Source organism: Natator depressus, chromosome 10, assembly GCF_965152275.1.
Source record: "Natator depressus isolate rNatDep1 chromosome 10, rNatDep2.hap1, whole genome shotgun sequence".
Lineage (NCBI taxonomy): Eukaryota > Metazoa > Chordata > Testudines > Cheloniidae > Natator > Natator depressus.
The window spans coordinates 51,539,750-51,565,410 of record NC_134243.1 but is presented as its reverse complement, the minus strand read 5'-3'; the positions used below and the strand labels follow the sequence as shown (position 1 = coordinate 51,565,410).

Here is a 25,661-nt window from a genome sequence, read left to right as displayed (position 1 = left end):
GGGCTAACAGCACTGCCCCCCCCGCCCCCCGGCTGTTCCTTCTCAACCCCCCCTGGCTAGAGACGGAGTTATTAGTAGTCTGTTAATGACTATTACCTTACTTTTGTAACGTAGAGCTTAGTTTTTAGTAGTAGTTATTGTAGTGTCTCTTATTTTCTCCCCCCCCCCCCAAAAAAAAAAAGAAAAAAAAGATTTTATTTGTTTTTTTGTTCCCGCCCTTTCTTGTTGGGGGCAATAGGAGAAATAGCGGTTCTGTGGGCACATTTCTCCCCCCCCCCGCCCCCCAGATATTCTTTTGGGACAAGATTATGTTCAGACCACATCCAAAATTGATTCCGAAGATAATCACCACATTTCATATGAACGAATTGATTCATTGTTCAGTCTTCTATCCCAAGCCACAGGGAGGTTCTATTACACTTTCTAGATGTAAGGAGAGCTGGAGCCTTCTACCTGGACAGGATGAACGCCTTCAGGAAGGCCCCCAGGCTTTTCCATTGCAGAAAGATCCAAGGGCTCAGCAATGTCAGCCCAAAGATTTTTCTAAGTGTGTCTTGAATTGTATCAGACATTGTTACCAAGTTCACTATATGACTTCTCCAGGTACTATTAGTACATACTCCACAAGGTTGATCTCCTCATCGTTGCCGCCTTCAAGAAGGCTACTATCTCAGATCTGTAGAGTGATGACATGGGTGTCAGTCCACACCTTTGCAGAACATAATGTGATCACTGGGGACTCCGCCTCCGATGCCACCTTTGCCTGCACAGTGCTGTCATCTGTAACTGATCCAACTCCAAAGCCCTAGCCCTCCAATAGGGGTACTGCTTGGGAGTCACCTACATTGGCGCACCTATAGGGACACTACTCAAAGAAGTTAGTTACCTTGTGCAGTAACAATGGTTCTTAAAGATGTGTCCCCCTATGGCTCCACAACCCATCCTCCTCCCCTCTACTTTGGAGTTCTTGTCAATGACTCTGTAGTGGAGAAGGAACTGAGGGGGGTTGGCACACTGATTGGCACACAATCAGTGCACACTGATTGGCCTAGTGGTGCATCATGAGGAGGGACAGCGCATGTGCAGGCCTAATGGGTTTATGAGGCATGTTAATGTTGCCTTTTTACACATGGCACAGAATTTCAGTCACTTGCCCAAGTTCTGAACTAAGTGGCAGATGGCTTGTACCTTGATCTTAGTGGGGACAGCTCTTGGCAGCACAACAGCAGATGTGATAACTGTTTAGCCCAAATCCATAGGGCAACCAAAGTCTGGCTGTTGCTCTGCAGCTACTATAGGACTGATGTTACAACTTGTGACTACTGAGCAAAAAATAAGTGCTGTCATTTGCAACTTAGCGAGAGTAATCTGCTCATTGGATTTCCAGACACGGTTACTTTTGTGAGACCATTTAAAAACAATGATTTTAGTGTCTTGGAATGGAAAAGAGAATGGGCCATTGTTAGTGTTTTCAGAAAATATGTGTTACACAAGTTGGGTCCCTTCTGTTGGCATATCATAGATTGCTAGTGATAAAATGAATGGCATTGCTTGTAAGGAAAGGCGGCTACTTCTGGCAATGAGAAATTGAGGTGGTATGGCAGGAGGGAAAGATATAGAGCACAAACTGAATATTTGTATTATGCTGAATCCAGTTGCATCCAAGGATCCAGACTGTCTTAATCATGAATACTGGAAAGGGTACAGAACATCTCTTTGATAACGAGCAAGCAAACATCTGATATTGTAGGAATTGATGGAAACTTGAGCTCAAGCTGATCCTTTTATGGCAGGTCACTGTGTATTGCCTTGGTTTATAATTGCAAACATTTGTTCAATGTCTTGATAAATCATGATTCAGGATTGATGATGGGTTACTTTTACTTGGCTGTCTGGCTCAAGCTTTCAGTCTCTTTCATGGTCTTAAATGTAAAAGGATAGTACAAGGGAGCAACTTAGAGGGGAGGAAGGAGCAGGATCCGCCCTGAGTTGTGGGGCTCTTTGGTTACTCCTTCCCTCCTTGAGAATGGTGTCTGCTAAGGCAGAGAGCTTTACCTGCTTCCCACAGAAACCATGATTGGCTGCTCTTTCCCAGGAGAGGGCAACTGGAGAGAGTTCCCTCAGGCAGTGCTGAAATTTACAAGAGAGCTAGTGCTTCTTTTGTTGTCATGGGATGACTCTAACTCTGGCCAAACTTTCAAGACTCACAATAAAACTGCAAGTTGACAACACTGTAATTCCCTCCACCTGGTCTGAATGTGATACCTAAACTTATACAGGCTTAAAACCGAAGGTTAAACTATTAATGCTGTTCGTTGTTCTAAAAGCAATGGAAAACAAATGAACATAACAAACATAAATCAGTAACTTAGTTTTGTGAACTGCTCTGATGTTGGATTAGCTTTGCAATACTAGGCCAAGTTATTTTACTGTGTCAGAGGGCAAGCATTCATGATGTGAATGATTGCACATCTAATCAAACAGCAGCCTTACTACACAGATGAGCTACAGTGCTAAAAATGAACAATATTGGTGGCTGCTATAGTTTCACAACAAATAAATGACTTCACTTCATATATATAATTTTTTTTTTTTGGTGAAATTTTGTAAAACAGACTCAAAACAAAATATTGTACAAGTGTGTTCATTGTAGCTATTGGGAGGAAAATTAATCAGCAGTGAACAGAAGAAGAAACACTATATATACCCCTGCAGACCACATCAGAAATTGGAACACTAGGCTGGTTTTGCTGCTTCAGTCAGGCATTCCAGGTTAGTTTGTTTATTTTTGGGAATCTTGCCTTGAAGACTGACTGCTGTGTACATCAATTCTTTGTGTGGTTTTACTACCCTGTATCCTCGCTATGCTGTGCTTTGTAAAGACTTCCTGTTAATCAGCATGGTTCTCTATGGTTTTCTCTCTCCTCCCACTTCCTACTCTGCAGTTTAAGCTCATATTTGTCCCAGCACCAAGGCCCTCATTTAACAGCATGAGATGTCCCCTCTGTGCTTCCTTCAGTAACTGTATTCCTTCTACACAACAAGCAATCCTAAGTTGTCTTAAAGTTGCGATGACTCCTAGATATATCACACAACACATTTCAGGTTCCAGAAGTAAAACGTGCTAGAGCTGGACTTTAACAGTTTGAGACCATGAAGTTTAATGTTATAGGGCTAACAGAAATGTGATGGAATAGTAGTTATGACTGGAATACAGGTATTGAGGGTATGGGCTGGATAGGAAAGCCAGAAGTAAAGATAAAGGTGGTGGAATAGCATTCATAGAATCAAAGACTTTAAGGTCAGAAGGGACCATTATGATCATCTAGTCTGACCTCCTGCACAACACAGGCCACAGAATCTCACTCACCCACTCCTGTAACAAACCTCTAACCTATGTCTGAGCTATTGAAGTCCTCAAATTGTGGTTTAAATACTTCGAGGTGCAGAGACTCCTCCATTGTATATTACTGATGAGGTAGAATGTAAAGAAATCAGAAGTGATGGAATGGATAAAACAGAATCTGTTTGGGTCAAAATCACTTTGGGGAAGAAAGATAACAGAGGTTTCACTGGAATAGTGCTTGAAGTCTGATACAGACTCCCAGGATCTAAGTTGGATATGGATAGACATCTCGTTAATATTTTTAATGAAATAAATACTTCTGGGAATTTTGTGATTATGGGAGACTTCAATTTCCCAGATATAGTTTGGAGGACAAGTGGTAGGGCCCAAATATTCTTGGATGTGATATCTGTCAGATTTCTTCACCAAATAGTCACCAAACAAGAGGTGATGCTATTTCAGTTGAGTGTTGATAAGTAACGAGGACTTCATAGAACAACTGGTTGTAGAGGGCAACCTTGGATTGAATGATTATGAGCTAATTCAGTTTAAACTAAATGGAAGGATAAACAAAAATAGGTCAGCAACTAGGATCCTTGATTTCAAGAGTGATCAGGTAAGGTGAGCTATAATCAAGTGGGCCATTTCCAGCAGTTGACAAGAACGTGTGAGGAACAGTGGGGGGGGGGGAATAAACATGGGGAAATAGTTTTACTTTGTGTAATGACACATCCACTCCCAGTTTTTATTCAAGCCTAAGTGAATTGTATCCAGTTTGCAAATTAATTCCAGTTCAGCAGTCTCTCCTTGGAGTCTGTTTCTGAAGTTTTTTTGTTGAAGAATCGCCACTTTTAGGGCTGTAATCGAGTGACCAGAGAGATTGAAGTGTTCTCCGACTGGTTTTTGAATGTTATAATTCTTGACATCTGATTTGTGTCCATTTATTCTTTTACGTAGAGACTGTCCAGTTTGGCCAATGTACATGGCAGAGGGGCATTGCTGGCACATAATGGCATATATCACATTGGTAGATGTGCAGGTGAGCGAGCCTCTGATAGTGTGGCTGATGTGATTAGGCTCTATGATGGTGTCCCCTGAATAGATATGTGGACACAGTTGGCAACAGGCTTTGTTGCAAGGATAGGTTCCTGGGTTAGTGGTTCTGTTGTGTGGTTGCTGGTGAGTATTTGCTTCAGGTTGGGGGGCTTAATTTGCAAACTGGATATAGTTAACTTAGGCTTGAATAAAGACTGGGGGTGGATGGGTCATTACAGAAAGTAAAACTATTTCCCCATGTTTATTCCTCCCCCCTCCCCTCCTCAAATGTTCTTGTCAGCTTGTTACAGTGTGTATGGTAACACCCATTGTTTCATGTTCTCTGTGTATATAAATCTCCCCACTGTATTTTCCACTGAATGCATCTGATGAAGTGAGTGAGCTCACGAAAGCTTATGCTCAAATAAATTTGTTAATCTCTAAGGTGCCACAAGTACTCCTTTTCTTTTTGCGGATACAGACTAACACAGTTGCTACTCTGAAACCAGTTACTAAACTGTGTGTCTTCAAATGGAATCCTTACTGTGTTTTTATTTCACCAGTGCTCTGCTGTGGGATAACATCCAGATCTTGTTTGCCCCTGGACTGCATTGCTGGTCTGTTCCGCTCCATTAAATGCCCAGATCAGTTTGAAGGAATCCGTAAGTACAATAGTATATCTCTTGAAGTGTACGCATAATTATCTTCAAAGGCGAATGTGTAGGTCTTAAAAGCTAAGGAAGGAGCTAGTTAGATGTGGTGATGTGCTTCTAGTGAGTGGGTATGAGAGCAAATGATATAACACAAGCCACAGGTGACAGAATGAGTTACTTACACTACTTAGTGCTTACACAACAGTGGTGTACTTGAGCTTTAAGAATGCTGATAGCATAAATTATATTAACTCTTCAAACTGCATGTTATTATATCTTCATGGCTTAAAGAAATAAGTTAACAGAAAACTCTACCACTTAACATTTAAAATCTGGATATTTCTCATACTGTAATCTCCTTTTGCTAAATGATCTTAACTTGACTTGAAAAAGAACTTGACTTCCTAACCCATTAAAATTTGTAGTAGAAGGGGAATATAGCATGATAATAGATAAATTAATTTTAGAATTACTAATATGATACAACTGAGTCTGATAATCCAGAGTTCGTTACTGGGTATCTCCATCACTGACTGGAAGTGTTCCTTACTAAATGTATATGTTATGGTATTGGTGCTTTTAATACAAAAAATGTACAGGCTTTGGAGCTACATACGTGTAGTTAGGTGGCTTTGCTGTCAACAAATACAAAACAAAATGTGATCTGTAAATGCCAGATGGTTTGAGATTCTTAAGTGCTTTAAATTTCTGACAGCTAATTGACTCTGCAGTGTTCCAAATTGCTTGAATGATTGTGTCTTTTCTAGGTTAGCATAGTATGTTTGTCCCTAACTTGATTCTTGGAAACTCCGTGTGTAAACCAACTGCAGCATTCATTAGTACATCAGAACATTACAACATTCTAATGTTATGATTTTAAGTAGAATCTATTCTGCATCTGAAAACGATTGCGATGCAGATTGTGTAAACATGCCTAGTTGTGGACTGTGGGTGGCTAAAACTCCAAAGTCTATGGGTTTTATAAACTGAGTCAGTCATGGCTTTATAGTCACCACAAGCCATGGTTGGGGCAGATAAACTGTTGGTTTTGGTTACACTAGATATGACACTTGGATAATAGTGTCCTGGACTATCTTAGCTCTGCTCATTTCACTTTTAACTGTTCATCAGTTCCATTGACAGCTCTTGCTTCCCCATGCTCTGTCAGTTACTCCCCACTATTTCCTCTTTGAGTGTATCTTTAAATTGCTTCCCTTACCCATCTCCAGTCCACTTTCTTTCATGGAGATGGTTGAATTGGTGGACCTCAGTTTTAAAGCATGGCGGATGAAATAGTCCTGTTGCTCTAATAGCCTGTCTACTCTGCAGTATACTGATTGAAAAACAGGATGAATTTTTCTCTTCTGTCCATTGTGTTGAGAAATTGGTATGGTACCAGTGGCTTGTAAAAAGATCCCATATCATAGTTCTTTTAACTGAATCCCTTTCCGACTAGTCTGTCTCCCACTTGGGTGTTTTTTGTTTTCTTTTGTTTTTTTTGCCTTGATAGCAATTTTATGTAACAGGCTGAGCTGCACCTTTGTTACCCGAAGTAACTTAGAATACAGGCATTTGTTGAACAATTGCTCAGGGATGCACTTGGGCTTCATCCTGCAATCTGTGTTGTGTTGCTGTAGAATAGTTGGAAAGAGTAGGCATGCTACATGGGAATGAATACTCCTTGGAGAAGTGGCAGCAGGTACAGGAAAATGGAGTGGTGGTGAAACCGATGTTTCAAACAAATACTTAGATTAAAAAAAAAAAAAAAAAAAGACTGTACGACTGTCTCCAAAGAGCAGTCAATCAAATGGCAGTTGTGGTGTATGTGATACTTAGGATTTACCTGCTTGGGATATTCACAGGGAAATTAGTGCAGAATAGCTAGGTTGTGAATTTAAAGTGGAATAGCTATTTTTGCACAAGCTCTCTGTGTGGACACTCTTACTCTGCAGATTGAGACAATATTATGTCAAAGACATGATGTCCAAACTGTGGCTCAAGTGATTGGGAGCTGAGATGTCGGGTTGTATTACTGGCACTTCCAAAGTGTCATGTCACCTTGGGAAAGTTACTCAATGTTTCTGTGCCAGTTTGCCTTACTTGAAACTGGGATTACTTTCCTACTTCATTGGATTTGGATTTTTTTTAAGCTTTAATGTGAGCTGCACAGATAATGCATTTAGTGCCAGAAATGTCTGTAAGTGATTTTTTTTTTTTTGGCCTGGTTTGTTTGAGACTATCTGTGGAGATAAGAATTATCAGGTAGCCATAAAATCAGCATGGTTTCAGTTACTAACTCTTCTGCAGCACCTATTGCTGTGGCTTTCCTGCAGGGTGGATTTGATTTAAATCATGATTTAAATCACTAGTCAGGAAGACTCGATTTAATCATGATTTTCTACATAAAAGTGCTTTCTTGTTGGTTGTTACAACCTTAATACATGTTCTTCACCACTCAGAGATAGATGGAGGTTTCATTTTTAGAAGGTACACACTATACATTTTTAAACAGTGATTTATTTTGACAACTTTTCAGATTAGTTTTACAGCTATATCAGAAAATGAATGATTGTTTGGTTATTTCATTTACCAAAGGTAATTGAAGCAGATATTTATGAAGTCATTGGGAGGTGAACTATCTCCAATTCAACAGGTTAATCATTAATATTTGGAGGATTTTCTTGCCATGCTGTATTAGGAGGAGAACATCACCAGACAGACATTTAAATTGTTTTATTTAACTAAAACAACAATGTTAAGTATTCTGGATTTTTTTTCTTCAACAGCAAACATAATATTTTAACAAAACAAGCATATGCCCCTCGCTTCTCACATTTATCTCCAGACTTCTTCTCCTTGTCCAAATCGATTCTGCCCCCAATGATCTTCTATTCATTGAACTTTTTGAAACTTTGCACTTTTAGAAAGAGGTAAGGGATTGACTCTGTGTACACAGATTTGCAGAGGGACAGTAGGTTTGTGGTCTGTTATTTTTCACCTCTACATATTGTTTATGTATTTAAAAACATTTTTGCTGTTAACAAGCATGTTACCTCTGGAGACACAAATCCCCAGTTTGAGAACTGCAAAACTAAGCATCTCTGATAGTGCTCAGTCTAGAGGATACCGAGTCTCATTGGGTAGATAGAAAGATTAACCTAAATAAGCTATACAGAAGCCTGTGGAACCCCGTAAGATTGGGTCCCTAATCCATGAACTGTTGGAACTCATTTACAAAACTTTTCTTAGAAAACATTACATGGATATAGTGTCTCATACTATCGAATTAGAATTTTATAATCCCTATTCCATGATGAGATATCTTTGAGCTATAATGTATCTTAATTAAAATGATCTTTGGATAAGTTTTTTTTTTCTCAAAAAGCATTTTATCCTGCCCCTCAAAAAATCCTATTTAAATTAAAAAATCAGATTTTTAAAAAAAATTTTTAAAAAATCATTGATTTTTATCCACCCTGCTTTCCTGCATCATTTCAGAATTTGATGCTTGAAGACTGGTGATTTGAAGCATGAACACCCAAAAACTCACCTGGGTAAAAAATTTCCTTAAGACTACTTTTCTTGAGCCAGGGTTAAGTATTCCTTGCCATACTGGTATTTTATGTTCTCAGCGATGACCGTTTATATTGACTTTACCTGCCAGTGCCAAGGAAAAAAAATTAACAAATTTCAGGTTGTCTTTTTTCAATTTTTTTCTTCAGTTTTGTGGTATAAGGAAGGAGGGTTGCAGCATCTTTCTGCTAATGTCACATGGAAATCAAGTATTTGTTTGAAACGCTGATTAAATTGTATAGTAAAATAGATCACATGAATACCCTAAGTCTTGGCTGTGGATTTCACTTGTGGATAGAATCCATAGTTGCCATGCTATCCGCTATCTCTAGTGAGTACAGGAAGACACCGCTTGTAACTGATCTAGGAGTCTTTCATTTGGGATCTGTAGACCTGCAATTGTATGCCTGGAATCTCCATAGCAACATGAGTACAGATTTAATGAATCATTGATTTGATTCAGACTACTCCTGAATTCAGTTGGGAACTGGACATTATATTGTATACAGTTATCCTTACTTGCTGTGTGAATAGGAAGCAACTTATACATCCTGAACCTTAAAATAAGTTTCTTGTGTATCATAGTTTAAACCATAAACTAAAGCTCTTACTCTTAAAACACCTGAGACTTAAGGGAACTCTGGAAATTTCCCAGTCTGAAAAGACAACCTTCACTTCAGGAAAGTGAAAAATCAGACTAGTTTTGAATTTGCCGGCATAGAAGTTGATTTTTTTTCTCTTCCCAGTGCATACATAGATTAAACTAAAACCAGGTGTCTAAAAGAGTTCCTTAAATAGTATCTACTTGGCTTCAAGAATTGTTTAACCTTTCCCTTGAGTTAGGTTTGCTATTAATATAATGAATAAGAATTGAAGAGAGAGGAGGGTAGTATCAAACAAACAAACAAAAAACCAAACCAAACCCCACACACATCTATACTGAATTGGTGAAGGAAACTTACCTTGAATACTCCACCCAAATTGGCTACAGACTATTGTTGAATGTCCCACTCCAACAGTGCCCTTGTGTTACTTGGCTTTTTGGCTTGCAGGGGCACACTCTGGACTAACTTTGAGATTGCACGTAAAATTTTCATTGTCCTGTTGAAGCTTTTGCTATATCACTAATTCCCCAAGGGTGACTAAATGACCTTGATTTCTGTTTAAATGGAGTTCTAGGAAGCTTGCCAGTAGAATGGAGTCTTGCTTCTTGAAAGATGCACTGCAGTCTGGGGTTGTGTGTTTGTGAACTGCTAGCAAGTACTGTTCTTTGCTGTAAGTTAAGTATGGCAATTGACTGCATGTTTAAAGCTGACTAAAAATACTTAACCCTGGGGTTACTAATAATACCTTGTGTCGAATATCCTAGAAATTAAAATACCCCCGGTTTAAAAAAAAAAAAAAAAAGGCTCACTAGGTGTTTATAACCCCAAAAGGGTGAAACATTTAAGAAGCTTTGCCAGGCCTTCTGATGTAGTTGAGTCCCTGGCCACCCCGAGCATGCTCAATAATCCGGTGGGGCTCATGGTGACATCAGGATAGTGCATGCTGGGACAGCCCTTGGAGGAGATGGGACTAAAAAAGTGCTTTTACTGAACTATACTGTAAAAACTTGTTTATCAAAAGAAAAACTTCAGTAGTATTACAGTAATATGCAGTGCTACTAATTTACACGAAAACAAGTTTCCATTCCCCCAAACTGCTTAACTTTCTACTGTTCCAAGAAAGAGGACCTAAAACTTCTCTCATAGCTGTCCAATTCTAAATAGAGTGCTTATTGTTACCTATCGCTACTTCCTTTCTTCTCCTTTTTATTTTTTAAACTGGCTTTTTCTAGCCAGTTGATGGTCAATTTCCTTTCACTTGACTATGTAGGGAACATAGACCAGAATTGAGTTTGGGTCTGGGTAATTTTATTTGGTCAAATGCTCAATGAAGTGTAGTATTAATCAGGAATGCTAAAGCAGCTTGGATTTTAGGTGAAAGGACACTGAAATAGGCCCGCAGCCTGCGCTGCTTCCCGCAGCTCCCATTGGCCGGGAACGGTGAACTGCGGCCACTGGGAGCTGTGGGGTGGGGGCTATGCGTACAGATGGTCAATGTAAACAAAATGTCTCGCAGCCTGCCAGTGGATTAACCTAATGGACCGTGTGCCAAAGGTTGCCGAGTCCTGGTCTAGGTATACTTGGTCTTGCCTCAGTGCTGGGGGGGATGGACTAGCTGACCTCTTCAGGTCCATTCCAGCCATACATTTCTCTGGCTCTGTGATTCTCTTTTGTTACACTGCCACATATATACTTCTTGAGCTGCTCAAAGACTACTCAGAGTTGGAAGTGCTACTGGCCATGTCTGGAAATCACTTATAAGTTAGGTAACAGTGGAAGTCAAAGCCCAGTCAGTAGCTGAACTCCCTGTTGCTCATCTGAAATACTCTTCATATCTTAGTCAAGACAGTAGACCACAAGCAGTGAAGAAAAATGTGCATCAAATGAGAGCAGTGCTCTGCCAAAATATCATCCCTCCAGCTATGTTAATGAAAAGCTTTCAAATAGATGTTGATACGTTAGCTGGCGTTCATTCTCATGGAAAAACTTGGTGACAAGCAATAGGGCAGGTAAGGGTTGTGCAAGCCTTTTGACATTGGTCAGCCAAGCAGTTAAATCCTGACCTGCATCAAATCCTTACTACTTACCTGGCTCTCTAGTGCCAGATTATTAATATTAGATATAAATGGAATTAGATAGATAGCTACTAAACTCTGGACGAGAGAGAGAGAGAGACAGACAGACAGACCAGCCTCTCAGAATAAACCCACCAGTTATTGTTATGTACATAACATTCCTCTCTGTTGCACCCATTCCCAAACCCTGAGCAGAAGCAGCTCTTGATGACAGTTGTTACTTTATAGGTAATCATCTTCTATCCTTCAGCTCATTTGTCCTTCCATTGCATTGCCAGGCCGGGCCTGCTGCTAATGTTTTAGGGAGACAAAGCTTCTATTTCTTTGACCTTTATTTCTACCAGAAGGTCAAGGGAGTCCTTCACTTGAGCAGAAAAGCCAATAACATTTCTGTTGTAGCTATAAACACCATAGAGCTCTTTCAGGGCTAAGTACTGAAGGCCTTGTTCAGATCTTACTTGAACAAAACTTCCATTGATGTGGATGGAGTCTGCTTGAACAAGGGGAGTGAAGACACACACATCACGAGTTGGCCTAATGCATTATTCCAACAGATTTATGCTCAATTAAGAGATACTTTGTCATTTGAATGACAAGGAGAGAGGTTGAAGTAGACACAGTCTTACTTTCTGAGCTACTTAAGCCATTTTGGTAGTACTCTATGAACTTGGCTGTTACGTTTTAACCTTCTGTATTTTTCTGATCTCAGTACACTCAACTCATCCATCTCTTGTATTCTGTCAAATTTAACTTCTTTGACAATCTGACTTGACTTCCTGACACTCTACCCATAGATATAAGGATCTCTGAGGAACAATTTCTTAGAAGCTTAGTTTACTTCCTGCTGTTACTGCTCTGTGCTCCTTGTTGTTAACCCAAAGTACTTGTTTTCTTCTCTTTTCCTTTCTATAGTCTTTCAAGCTTCTTTTCTAAGGCTCAAAGTATGTTTGCTGATTGAGATGTAGGGCCTGATAATGTTCCTTGTAGATGGTATTGGTTGAACATGTTCATGTTCTTACTGTGCATGTGTATCTGTTCCAATATCCACTGGGTACACCTGCAACTAGAATTTGCTAATACTGTTAACTTGGTATTAGTCTGTGTACTTAAATTAGGGAATGCTTCTCCCCCTGCATACCGAAATAAACTTAGTTCAGCCCAGAGTTTGATTTTTCAAAGCTCTGGGCCAGAACTCCGCTCAGTGTAGTGGGTTGGCTTCATGCAAGGCAGCTATTTCAGTAGCCATGGACAGTGCTTTCTTAAGTAGTACAGTGGCTTGTTTAAACTGTTGGGTTACTGTCCACAAGCAGCCAGGATGGTGCTACCATGCTCTTGAATGGCTTAAGTGCTGGAGACTGTATGCCTTAAAGAGAGATTGCGAAAAAGGTGTTCCTGGCTTTTCCCCCTTCAGGCTGCTATTTACTAGCTCCACTGTGTGGCCCTCAGGCTAAGTGTTCCTTTATGGCCATCTGAAGGGCTGAATATTTAGTAAGGCTTTTAATTAATGGAGAGGCTATCACTTATGACATCCCCTGCCCAAAAGACAGGTACGACAGACATTTTCTAGAGTTACCAGTAATTATTTTGGTGCTCCACTGAAGGTGCATTAGAGGGGCTAATTTTCAGAGTGAGTGCTCAGCATTTTTATACATCAGGCCATGTGAGGTTTTTCAGGTTAAGCGTCCAGAATCGTTACTCAGTTCCAATATTGTTGTTCGTATGCTCTGTATTGACTTTCTGTCCTTTAACGGTCAAGGGCCTTAAATGAAAACTGAGATGAGTCTACTTGTTGAGATTCTGGCATAATTTCATCTACTTCAGTGGTCCCCAAATGTGGGGCACGTCCCCCAATGGGGAAGCAGAGCAACATTTGGGGGCATGCAGTGGCGTGGACAAGCCCCCATGGGGGGCAGGGGGGAGCACCACCCAGCTCCAGTCTGCCCCCAGTTTCTCTCCCGTCCTGCTCCCAGCTGCAGCCCCGGCCTCGGCCCCTGACCCCGCTCCCAGTCCTGGCCTGGGCCTTAGGCTCCCGGCCCCAGCTGTGGCTCTGCTCCTGGACCCGGATCCTGACCGCCATCTAGCCCCACTCCTGGCTGTCACTCTGAGAGGGATGGGGGGGCGTGGACAGGTTCCATTATAGGAAAAATTTGGAGGACCATTGATCTGCCTAGTCCAGTTCCAAAAAGGCTGTATCTCCACGACAAGAGAATGGGATCTAGATCCTTTAGTAGGTGTAACCTTCTGATCTTAATGAATATTTATGTAACATACGTATTGACCTTTTGCCATTAAAGGAGACCATATAAGATATTGGAGTGCTCTCACACCAGTGTCTAAGTTATATAGTGACCATGGATTAATTTAGGCCATGTGACCTTTACCTAAGAACTTGCATGTTTAATATAACCGCTTTCATTAACACATGTATTGCTTTTTGGACATAAAGAGTAGTGCAACCTGAGAAGAGGGCTGTGGTACAGCAGCTAAATTGATCCCTGTAGCACAGCAGACAAGCCAGCATTGAGAACCTAACTTTGCAAAGCGAGTGGAAAGTCATTGAGACAGGATATTAATATTTCTACAAATATACCAAGAAAGCAGGAAGTTTCTTTTTTGGCAGTGGGTTCGTTTTATTAGCATGATTGGCTGAGTCGCTATTAGATTTACTGGTGTCAAATTTTAAGTGAATAGTTTTTAGTAGACAACAGAATTAGCATAAGGCTGAATGTGAATTAAGTCAACACAGGCGAAGTGATGTTGCTCAGTTTGGGGAAGAGATTAAACTGCTTATTCAAGAATGTGCCAAAGTGAATTTAGTTACCTGATAGATGGTTGAAATATTTTTAAAGTGATGCCTCCAAATACAATGGATTTTCCCATAGTAGAAATGCCTGGAAAGCTCTCTTGGAGTTGCACTAGTGGGATGTGTTAATTGAATGTTAATTTGGAATTAACATGGTCAATGTGAACTACTGGATAATTGCTGCTTTAAGCGTTAGATGCTAATTAAGCAATTGAGTTCCTTCTAGCTGCTGTGTGCACAAGAATGTAGCACAATAAACTAATCAATCTTTTAAGAAAGCTCCCCTTGGCTCCCAGTGCTCTGATGGCATTTCACAGGATTTTATGGGAGAATGCCGTAAAGAGGCTTTTCAATCTTAGAGTCCACTGAAATCTAAACTTTCTCTTCTATGCAAGTGGTGAGCTGGTGTCACATTCCAGCGTAAAGGTGAAATCCATTCTACTTTCCAATGTCCAGAATTGTGTTTGTTTTTGTTTTTGTTTTTAAGAAGGTGGGTTTGTATTGAATAACTTGTTGCTGTAGACATGCATGCTATATGGTGCACTGAGATGCAGTGCAGTATAATTACTGTTCGGTGCAGAATTGCAAACCTGTGGATTTTGCATGTGAAACCAGAAGTAGTATAAAGAACAGGAGTACTTGTGAAACCTCAGAGACTCACAAATTTATTAGAGCATAAGCTTTTGTGGGCTACACACACATGCATGAGCGCGCACACACACACACACAGAGAAGGTGGAAGTTTCCATACAAACTGTAAGAGGCTAATTAATTAAGATGAGCTATTATCAGCAGGAGAAAAAAACTTCTGTAGTGATGATCAAGATGGCCCATTTAGACAGTTGACAAGAAGGTGTGAGGATACTTAACTTAGGGAAATAGATTCAATATGTGTAATGACCCAGCCACTTCCAGTCTCTATTCAAACCCAAGTTAACGGTATCTAGTTTGCATATTAATTCAAGCTCAGCAGTTTCTCGCTGGAGTCTGTTTTTGAAGCTTTTCTGTTGCAAAATTGCCACCTTTAAGTCTGTTACTGAGTGGCCAGAGAGGTTGAAGTGTTCTCCTGCCGGTTTTTGAATGTTATGATTCCTGATGTCAGATTTGTGTCCATGTATTCTTTTGCGTAGAGACTGTCTGGTTTGGCCAATGTACATGGCAGAGGGGCATTGCTGGCACATGATGGCATATATCACATTAGTAGATGTGCAGGTGAACGAGCCCCTGATGGCGTGGCTAATGTGATTTGGTCCTATGATGGTGTCACTTGAATAAATATGTGGACATATTATTAGCTTATTAGCCACGCCATCAGGGGCTCGTTCACAGTTTGTATGGCAAGTTCCACCTTGTGTGTGTGTGTGTGTGTGTGTGTGTGTACATCATCTTACTATATGTTCCATTCTATGCATCCGATGAAGTGGGCTGTAGCCCACGAAAGCTTAGTCTCTAAGGTGCCACAAGTACTCCTGTTCTTTTTGCGGATACAGACTAGCACAGCTGGTACTCAGAAGTAGTATGTCACTACTATGAATGTGCGTGCAAACAACCTTTTAGATGGCTGGGCTAGCAATTTGTACAGTTTATTGCATTTGTGTGCTCAACTGCATATATGCATTTGTGTGTCAATCCCAAGCCTCGTTGTCCACAAAGCTGGCCTGAATATCAGCCCTTATTTTACAGAACTGTAGCCAAGTTGATGCTGATTATATTAGTTAGTGGTTCAGTGTGAGGCTGTCTATAGAGGATTACGTTATCTCTTTGAAGAACTGCACAGATGGAGAATACATAACCAGCTTCCTGAATCTCTGCTTATGTAAGCTGTCTTACACCCCTCCAGTTAGGAAAGAATATATAAAACTATTTTCAGTTGGAATTAAGCGAGGCATGTGGTTATCTGATGACTGTCAAATTACTCTCAGTGACACAGAGTAATTATAGTTGATCGTTATTTTAATGAGTCTTTATGCAATTTGATTAGCAAATCCTCTCCTTCCTTGAAGTTAGTTTATAAGGGAGCTCTTGGCATCTAGCAGGGAAATGATCCATGATAGAGGAAAAAGAGAGCCTTCCTGCTGTCTTGTAACAACACTGTCTCGCTTCTCCAGGTTTCCATTAGCAAGTTACTGTTGGTGGTGGTCTGAGCCAGGCTCTGGAAACACGACACCTTTTGCTTCGTTATCTCCTTCTACTGTCGATGGTGAGGGTGAAAGTTATGACTGTTACAGTGTGATCTTGTGAACTGTCAGTTTCTTGTGCATCCAGTGGCTGAAGCTTTTCCAGGAACCGCAATGGGTGGAACCATTTCCCAGGAGTAGGGTGCTAATGTTTGTTCTCAGTCTGGTCCAAAGATAAGAATTTCTCAGCAGTCTCCTCCTACTTATACATCTGCTGTGCAACTAACTTTATTTAGCCGCACACCAGAAGTTTTTCCTCCCATTGCCTGGAAGCCACTGTACGTCTCTCTGGTATTAATGCTACACACTAATAAAGCACAGGAGTGTGTGGGAGGATCGGGGGCAGAGTTGGGGAACCAGCCACAATATGGCCAGACTGAGCACTATTTGTGTTTTTATGCCAGTTAGTTTACCAAAAAAACTCCTCAAACAAGTCCCAGTCTCCTATTGCGGAACCAAGCCTTGTCTAAGTACTAAGTGGCATCATGCTAACTAAACCTAGAGGGAAGCCTGGTCTCTAATTCAGCCAGGTTAGCACATATTGAATAACAAGTGCTTTGTCTTTGCTGGAGTTTTGCATTTTAGATGAGTTAGTTAAACTAAGCTAGCAACTGGATCACACTTGTTAAATCCTAGTCTAGACAAAGCTGTAGTTAGACTAGTACAGCTTTGTGTGTGGATATTCAACTGATTTGAGTGCCCATGCTTGAGGGGGACTGTTAAATCAATGCACAGACTGTACAGATAAAGTTGAAGTAAAGATTGGGTGATAAAGTTGCACTGGTAATACCAATATATTTTGATCTGACTCTTGAATTGTCCCTGATATACTTCCATTGGCTCAAACTCTGCTTACCTGTTAAAATCTGCCTTCCCTTGCTGGACTCCGTGGTCTCCGCTTATCACTTTTGTTGGTAGGGTTTTGGTTCCTTCTTGTATAAGTTAGAAGGAGAGAAACCAAAGATGAAGGTGTTCTTCTAACCACAACGAAGTTCCCAGTCTAGCACCTGGTACCTGGACTAATTGTTCATTTGGGCTTGATCTACTTGGTGTCACGGTAACATGCTTCACAGCCACCATGGTAAACTAGGAAGTGGAGGTAGTGACTGGTGTGATCTAACTTCCAATTTGTGTCTCCGTGAAGGAGAGCTGGCTGTATTTTAAAGAATCCTTATTGAGGTCACAGGGACAAACCATCCCGATGTGCAGAAAGAATAGTAAATATGGCAGGCGACCAGCTTAGCTTAACAGTGAAATCCTTGCTGCTCTTAAATACAAAAAAGAAGCTTACAAGAAGTGGAAGATTGGACAAATGACCAGGGATGAGTATAAAAATATTGCTCGGGCTTGCAGGAGTGAAATCAGGAAGGCCAAATCACACCTGGAGTGGCAGCTAGCAAGAGATGTTAAGAGTAACAAGAAGGGTTTCTTCAGGTATGTTAGCAACAAGAAGAAAGTCAAGGAAAGTGTGGGCCCCTTACTGAATGAGGGAGGCAACCTCGTGACAGAGGATGTGGAAAAAGCTAATGTACTCAATGCTTTTTTTTGCCTCTGTCTTCACGAACAAGGTCAGCTCCCACACTACTGCACTGGGCAGAACAGCATGGGGAGGAGGTGGCCAGCCCTCTGTGGAGAAAGAAGTGGTTCGGGACTATTTAGGAAAGCTGGACGAGCACAAGTCCATGGGGCCGGATGTGTTGCATCCGAGAGTGCTAAAGGAGTTGGCAGATGTGATTGCAGAGCCATTGGCCATTATCTTTGAAAACTCATGGCGATCGGGGGAGGTCCCAGATGACTGGAAAAAGGCTAATGTAGTGCCCATCTTTTAAAAAGGGAAGAAGGAGGATCCTGGGAACTACAGGCCAGTCAGCCTCACCTCAGTCCCTGGAAAAATCATGGAGCAGGTCCTCAAGGAATCAATTCTGAAGCACTTAGAGGAGAGGCAAGTGATCAGGAACAGTCAGCATGGATTCACCAAGGGCAAGTCATGCCTGACTAATCTAATTGCCTTCTATGACAAGATAACTGGCTCTGTGGATGAAGGGAAAGCAGTGGACGTGTTGTTCCTTGGCTTTAGCAAAGCTTTTGACATGGTCTCCCACAGTATTCTTGCCAGCAAGTTAAAGAAGTATGGGCTGGATGAATGGACTATAAGGTGGATAGAAAGCTGGCTAGATTGTCGGGCTCAACGGGTAGTGATCAATGGCTCCATGTCTAGTTGGCAGCCGGTATCAAGTGGAGTGCCCCAAGGGTCGGTCCTGGGGCTGGTTTTGTTCAATATCTTCATAAATGATCTGGAGGATGGTGTGGATTGCACCCTCAGCAAGTTTGCAGATCACACTAAACTGGGAGGAGTGGTAGCTACGCTGGAGGGTAGGGATAGGATACAGAGGGACCTAGACAAATTGGAGGATTGGGCCAAAAGAAATCTGATGAGGTTCAACAAGGACAAGTGCAGAGTCCTGCACTTAGGACAGAAGAATCCCATGCATCGCTACAGACTAGGGACTGAATGGCTCGGCAGCAGTTCTGCAGAAAAGGACCTAGGGGTTACAGTGGACGAGAAGTTGGATATGAGTCAACAGTGTTCCCTTGTTGCCAAGAAGGCCAATGGCATTTTGGGATGTATAAGTAGGGGCATTGCCAGCAGATCGAGGGACGTGATCGTTCCCCTCTATTTGACATTGGTGAGGCCTCATCTGGAGTACTGTGTCCAGTTTTGGGCCCCACACTACAAGAAGGATGTGGATAAATTGGAGAGAGTCCAGCGAAGGGCAACAAAAATGATTAGGGGATTGGAACACATGACTTATGAGGAGAGGCTGAGGGAACTGGGGATGTTTAGTCTTCAGAAGAGAAGAATGAGGGGGGATTTGATAGCTGCTTTCAACTACCTGAGAGGTGATTCCAAAGAGGATGGATCTAGACTGTTCTCAGTGGTAGCAGATGACAGAACAAGGAGTAAAGGTCTCAAGTTGCAGTGGGGGAGGTTTAGGTTGGATATTAGGAAAAACTTTTTCATTATGAGGGTGGTGAAACACTGGAGTGCGTTACCAAGGAAGGTGGTAGAATCTCCTTCCTTAGAGGTTTTTGAGGTCAGGCTTGACAAAGCCCTGGCTGGGATGATTTAGTTGGGGATCGGTCCTGCTTAGAGCGGGGGGTTGGACTAGATGACCTCCTGAGGTCCCTTCCAACCCTGATATTCTATGATTCTATGAGTGCAAAACAATTCTTGGGCTTGCTTCAAGGATGGCTTCTCTGTGAAAATGTGTGGTTAGGTGGAAGTGATTTTAACTTGCCTGCGGCCAAACCTGGATCAGATCTTAGCTATTCTGACTCAGACCCTTCTGCTCTTCCCACTAGACAGGTTTCCTGTCTAGCCATTACTCTGCTCATCCAACCCTTCTTTTAGGTTAAAGCTAGAAGAGACCATAGTAATGATCTAATCTGACTTCCTGCTTGATGCAAGCCATAGAATTTATCTTGCAATTTGTGCATTACATAGTTTGAATCTTATGATATGTAAAACAGTGGTACCTGACTTTGATTAAGTACAAAAACTTGCTAGAGTATAGAGGATTTATTTAAATCCTTGTTTTTGAAGGTCAAGTTAAAAACTAACAGAACAATGGTGCACCCAGAAAACAAGTACATAGCACAGAAAATGGAGAAAAGATACTATCCTTTGCAGAGCTGGTCAGAAGAAGACTCCCCCCCCCCCCCCCCCACAGAACACTTTCAACTTTTCAGCCCCAAACTTCCCATTGAAAGCAGTAACCTTCATTTAGAAAATGCTGCCATGGTACCTCATGGGAGATGTAATTTGGGTGCCTCATGCTCCCAGTGTTCTCTATGGGCCAGGCTTCCTAGCTGGATTATAAATGCCTGTGAGACACTGCAGTAGGCATTTCTGAAACTAAGGGTTACGTCTACTCTGCACATAGGCCCATGTGGCCTATGACTGCAGACCTGATCTTTCCTAGCTCAGGCTCAAGCATCCGTGCTGAGTGCTATGCAAGCCTCATACCCCTGTCAGTGCATCCATACTGTGCTCTGCAGACACAAGTCAGACATTATGGCTTCTGAGGATGTATTTCAGGGTTCTTAGCATCCTCACTAGCTGTAGATAGTCTGGGTCTTAGTTCATGTGTATTATGGGAGAAGTTGTCTGTCCATCCCATGGCACTTCACCAGAAGTGCCCTTAGCCCATGAACACATCCTTCTGAGTCATTTTACACATTCCCTGGAACCGGAGCCAGCAATATGGAGCCAGCACTGGTGGAAGAACTTCTCTTGCTCATACTTTCACTCCTATTTTGGGAGAGCATCTCTGAGCTGCTGCTGGACATTTCAGCACTGATATATGTCTTATTGAAGGCAACTCTCATAGGGGTACAGACATGGTAGCTGCAGCCCGGCTGAGGCTGCTCATGCCTGTTGCAATGACCGCAGATTCCCTATATGTAGACTGCTGTTTCTGGAGCCAAGCCATGAGCACAGACCAGTGGCATTATGTGGGCCAGGAATCACCTGCAGTGACTCTGGAACTTTTGCATGGAAAAAAACAGACATATTGTAGTTATCACATTCTTAAATTGTGCCACAGTCCTCCTACAATTTCTGGGACTGGGGTAGCTCGGGAATGTTATTTAATTAAATGTTTGGCATTTTTAGGAACTGGTCGTGTACTTCAACCCCAGCTTATGGAATACGTAATGAAGTTCCATTGTAATAAATTGAATAAATCCCATTTACGTAGTTGTGTCTGCAAATTGAACACTTTATTGTAAAGCATGCATGTAAAGAATGTAAAAACCTGGTAGGCAGATTAACTGCCATCAAGATGTAAAGAACAGTACCCAATACCAGGATAAATTAGGAAATCAAGTGAACAAAAGTGCAAAACAGTCAAACTACGTACACTGTCGCCATACCAGTTTCAGTGTTTCTGGAACAGTCTCTCTCCCTTGTTCTGTTTGGCTCTTCTGGTGCGTTTTGCATACATGGGCCACGATTGAACCAGGTGTGGAGGAATGTGTGACACTGCACCCCATATTCTTCATAGTGTTATAATTATATATGATATGATAGACATAATTATGCTGCATCTGGTACAAAATGTGTCTGGTGAGGTGTCTGTGGAAAAGTTAGGATTTGCTGAATATGATTATCCTATTTTGTGTGCCAGTATCATTTTTGTATCTGAAGTTATGAATATTCACTATCTGTATTTCAATTGTGCTTACTCTGGGCGACACCCATAAGTAGCCTTTCAGATACTACAGTGAAGAAGCTAAAGCTAGACAGTGCTGATGGCCCATCGGCAAAGATAGTAGACCATGGAAGAGCTTAGCCTTCCAGTGAACCTTTCAGCCAGCCCATGAGTAATGGCTGCTGTGACCAGACCACATGACACTGAACTCCATTTGGTACCTTTACTTTTCCACAAACTGAACTGGGAACTTAGCTTGGAACAGAGGGTTCCTGCCATATGGAAAAGCTATATAAGGTGGGGTATGACATCATTTCTTGGCCTCTCGCCCCCTACAAGAGAACTCCTGGAAACACCTGAGGAACAGACTGAACTGGGAGGAAGTGCCAGTCCCAGGCTAAAGGGATTTCTAGCCTTTGTATGGAAACTTGGTGGATTGCTTGTATCATCAGTCAGGATTTGGATTAACAATTTCTCACCCTATCTATCTAGTATGTTTGGCTTAGTTTGCAATTTTTTTGTCAATTTGCTAGGTAATCTGCTTTGATCTGTTTGCTATAACTTACAATCACTTAAAATCTATCTTTCTGTAGTTAATAAACTTGTTTTATGTTTTATCTAAACCCCAGTGTGCCTTTAAGTGAAATGTCTGTGGAAAATCTTAGCTCTGTGAGCAAAGGCTGTTGCATATCTTTCCCACATCGAGGGGAAGGTGAACTTTATTAATGAGCTTACATTGTGCAAATCTGTGCAATGCAAGACTGTATAATTTTAGGTTTATACTCCAGCAAGATGCACATACCAAAAGCAACGAAAATCATTTATAAATCTCCCACAGTATTTTCATGGGGGTGGAGGGGTTCTTAAGAAAAGGATCCCTTTCACTAGCAATGATTTTATAATCCTTTCAGGCAGGGAAAGCTCTGGAGGACCTTGTGCTGCTGGAGGTGTCTGAGTGGAAGTGTGCTTATCTCTTCCAGGCCAACAGAGGAGAGACATCCATCTGTACTAAGGAGATTTTTCCACATCTGGTGACTGGCCATCACACCTGTGAATGGAGGAGGCTCGTGAGCTACAGAGGCTGCCCTAATCACTATGCCTTGCCCTAGAATTGAACTAACCTTCTTGAGTTCCTATTCCATGAGAAGTTTGCATGCGTCACCATCAAGCAATGGGTGAAATTTATGGCACAGTCAATAAGGTGCTGATTTTTAGGATGGAAACACATTATGGCCTTCTTTAAAGCATCCTACATTCGTGCACAAACCTGACGGGCAGCCCTAGACTAAATACTTCCTTTGCTACTGTGTGGGCTCATGATATAGGCAGCCATGGACTAAATACATCCCCCACTACCGTTTGGACTGACAGTACAAGCAACCCAAGACACTTCAGCTGTGGTTAGTCTGAGTGGCTCATTTCTAAGCTGTGCTGTACTTGCAGGAAAGAGAATGTAAGGTTCATACGTCTAATACCCCAATTCATCTTTCTAACAATAAGTTGTAAAAAAATCTAATGCTTTTGAACTGTGTGTTTTTCCCCCCCATTTCTCGATATCCATTTTGTATCCCATGTGGTGGCAGAGGTGCTAGGGAAGTGGCATGGCTTCCGCCCTCAACAGATGTGCACTACGATCTCCTGTTTGGAATAATAATTTAATTGGACATAACCCAGAAACCCTTCCCATTCTTATTAACAGCAAAAAATTATAGGGGCCAAAACATACAAGGCTCTGGCTGTGGTGCTGCTTCTGCTGCCTCTTCAGCTGTGGGCTGCTCCCCTGCATCATCCCCAAAGAGGTCCTCTGAGTATGGACCGTAGTGCCAGCACCTGGGTTATTTTGAGTGCTAGATCTGGCAGCTGCAAGCTCTTCTCAGAAGGTGCCTCTGATTGTGGGGTTATAAGTGTGCCACCCCTGGATACAGCATTGTGGGCTCTGTTTTTGGTACAGTTCCCAGCACCTGATTGAATTCCTCCTATAATAGCCAGGGAGTTCACTGAGGTGTAGTTCTCGTTCCTGGTTTTGTAGTAGTGGGTCTTGAGATGGTTGATGAGCTCCTGGCATTGGTCAATGGTCTGGCAATGCCACCAGCCTCTCCCTGGTACTTTTGTACACGTGCTCAAAGGATTTCTTGTGCTTTTGCTGAAGTCATGGGTCTTGTTCTCCTTATACCACAGTTTTACTAGAATTCAGCTGTGTTCCTCTTGCCAGCTAGCCGCACTTGCTGTAGGGCTTCTTCTTAGTGCTGGCCATAGCTAATGCATGATAAATTAACTGGTTTACAGGTGAACAGTATATATGGAAAGGCATGGTTAAATGCTGAGCAGCTGTATTTGAAGCAGGAGATTGCTTCTGGTTCCTGGGAATAGAGTGGGAAGTTTGGGATAGAAGGGTTAGGACATACAGGCCTACAGGACTGTGGAGTAGCATTAGCTGATTCTCCAAACATGAGCACAAGCCCAGGTTTCTGCTATGTCCACACTACAAAATGAGTGGGCTTGGACCCATGCTATGGTGGGAATTGGGCTTAGACTCATACCTCTTGGGCAAGGCTGCAGGACCAAGTCTTTAAGAGTTTCTGGCATGCATCAGAAGGTTTCGTGTGTGCATGGCAGAAGGGTTGGGCTTAAACGTGTGTCTGAGCCCAATGTGCAGTGCAGACGTACTCTAAGTGTTTTGGTTGTCAGTCAAAAATTACTCAACGAAAAGTAGACGCTATTGGGGGCGGGGGAGTTTCACTTTTAATCAAAATGAAACCTGTAGAAAGATTTGGTGGAAAACTTTTGATCAGCCCCAAGTCTTCACTTTACGTAGTGGAAGCCTGGATTCCCAGACTTGAGTTTGGAGAGTCTGCTAATGATATATCACAGTCCCCTAGGCCTGTGTGTTCCTAAATAAAATGAAATCAAGGACCACAGACTAATAATTAACATGAAATATTCTTGGTGAAGTTAGCAGAAATGCCAAGGAACCAAGGTAAGTAAAAGGAAACAGACATACTGCTATCTTAATAGAGATCAAATGACGTACTTAAATAGTTAACCAAATACAATGACTAAATTTTATTTCATTTTTTTATTATTAAAAGTTGAATTTAATTTACTTGCTTACGTCCATACTGACCCTGAGCACTTATTGTAACTACAGAAATTCTGGAATAGCAGACAAAAACTATGCAGAGACTCAGTAAGATTTAACTTTTGTGTGGGAGGATTTCCTTTTGGAACTGGTCATGTAGCTGTTAAAAAGCTTCATTATGGTTCATTATAAAAGGATTCATCTCTTCATCCTACACAGTATTGTGTTTGGCACAAGAAATTCTGAAAACAGTTTGATTCTAGAGTTAGTGTCCACTGAAGTCTGGTTTTTTTCTGTACATGTGGGCCAAATTCAACGTTTGTGTAAGCACATGCAACTCACACCGAAGTTGGAGTTAGCTCAGTTTATCTAGTTGAAATGTGTCCCATGTTAATCTGTTCTCAACTAGTCTGTCTTGAGGGCTTTGGATTATCTTGATTTCCAAAAGGGTAAGATCTGTTAAATTAGCAATGCTTTAATTTCACCATAGTTGCAGGGAAGAGTTTAACTGTAAGAGACCTTTCTGGAAAATTTTTTACTGGTGTCACTTCATCACTCTCTAGAATCCATGCTCAACCTGAAGTTCATAAATTTCATTGCCAGAAGGGACCATGGTCATCATCTGGTCTGACCTCCTGTATAACAGGTTATAGAACTTCTCCAAAATGATTCATAGAGCATACATTTAAAAAAAAAATTAGCCATCTTGATTTTAAAATGACCAGTGAGGAGACTCTACCAGAAAACATGGCAAATTGTTCCTTGGTTAATTACCCTCACTGTTAAAAGTTTACGCTTTATCTCTGGCCTGAATTTACCTACCTTCAACTTCTAGCCATTGGGTCATGTTATACCTTTGTCTGCTAAGCTGAGGAACCCGTTATCAAATACTTGTTCCCCATGTAGTTATTTATGGTGGTGGTCAGTGATCTTTCAGTGTTCGAGGATGATTGTCTTTCATAAAATGAATAACCATTTATCGCTGGTAGATCTTCAGATGGTTAATGAGATGGATCTGGGACCCACAGATCTTGTCAGAGTTGGGGCAGACATTTCCCAGTGGAAGGGGCGGATCTGGATTATTGAGTCAAGCTGCAGTGCT

General features: G+C 41.6%; 1 protein-coding gene across 4 annotated transcripts in view; it reads left to right on the top strand.

The window, feature by feature from the left end:
- Positions 1-25,661, top strand: part of TLN2 (talin 2) — a 342,028-nt gene that overhangs the window by 52,835 nt on the left and 263,532 nt on the right. For 3 of the 4 annotated variants that reach the window (XM_074966154.1, XM_074966153.1, XM_074966156.1), the window contains exon 2: positions 4,945-5,043. The exons of the other annotated variant lie outside the window; for it this stretch is intronic. The gene's annotated coding sequence lies outside the window, so the exon portion shown is untranslated. The remainder of the gene's footprint in view (positions 1-4,944; positions 5,044-25,661) is intronic. 4 annotated transcript variants of the gene reach the window in all.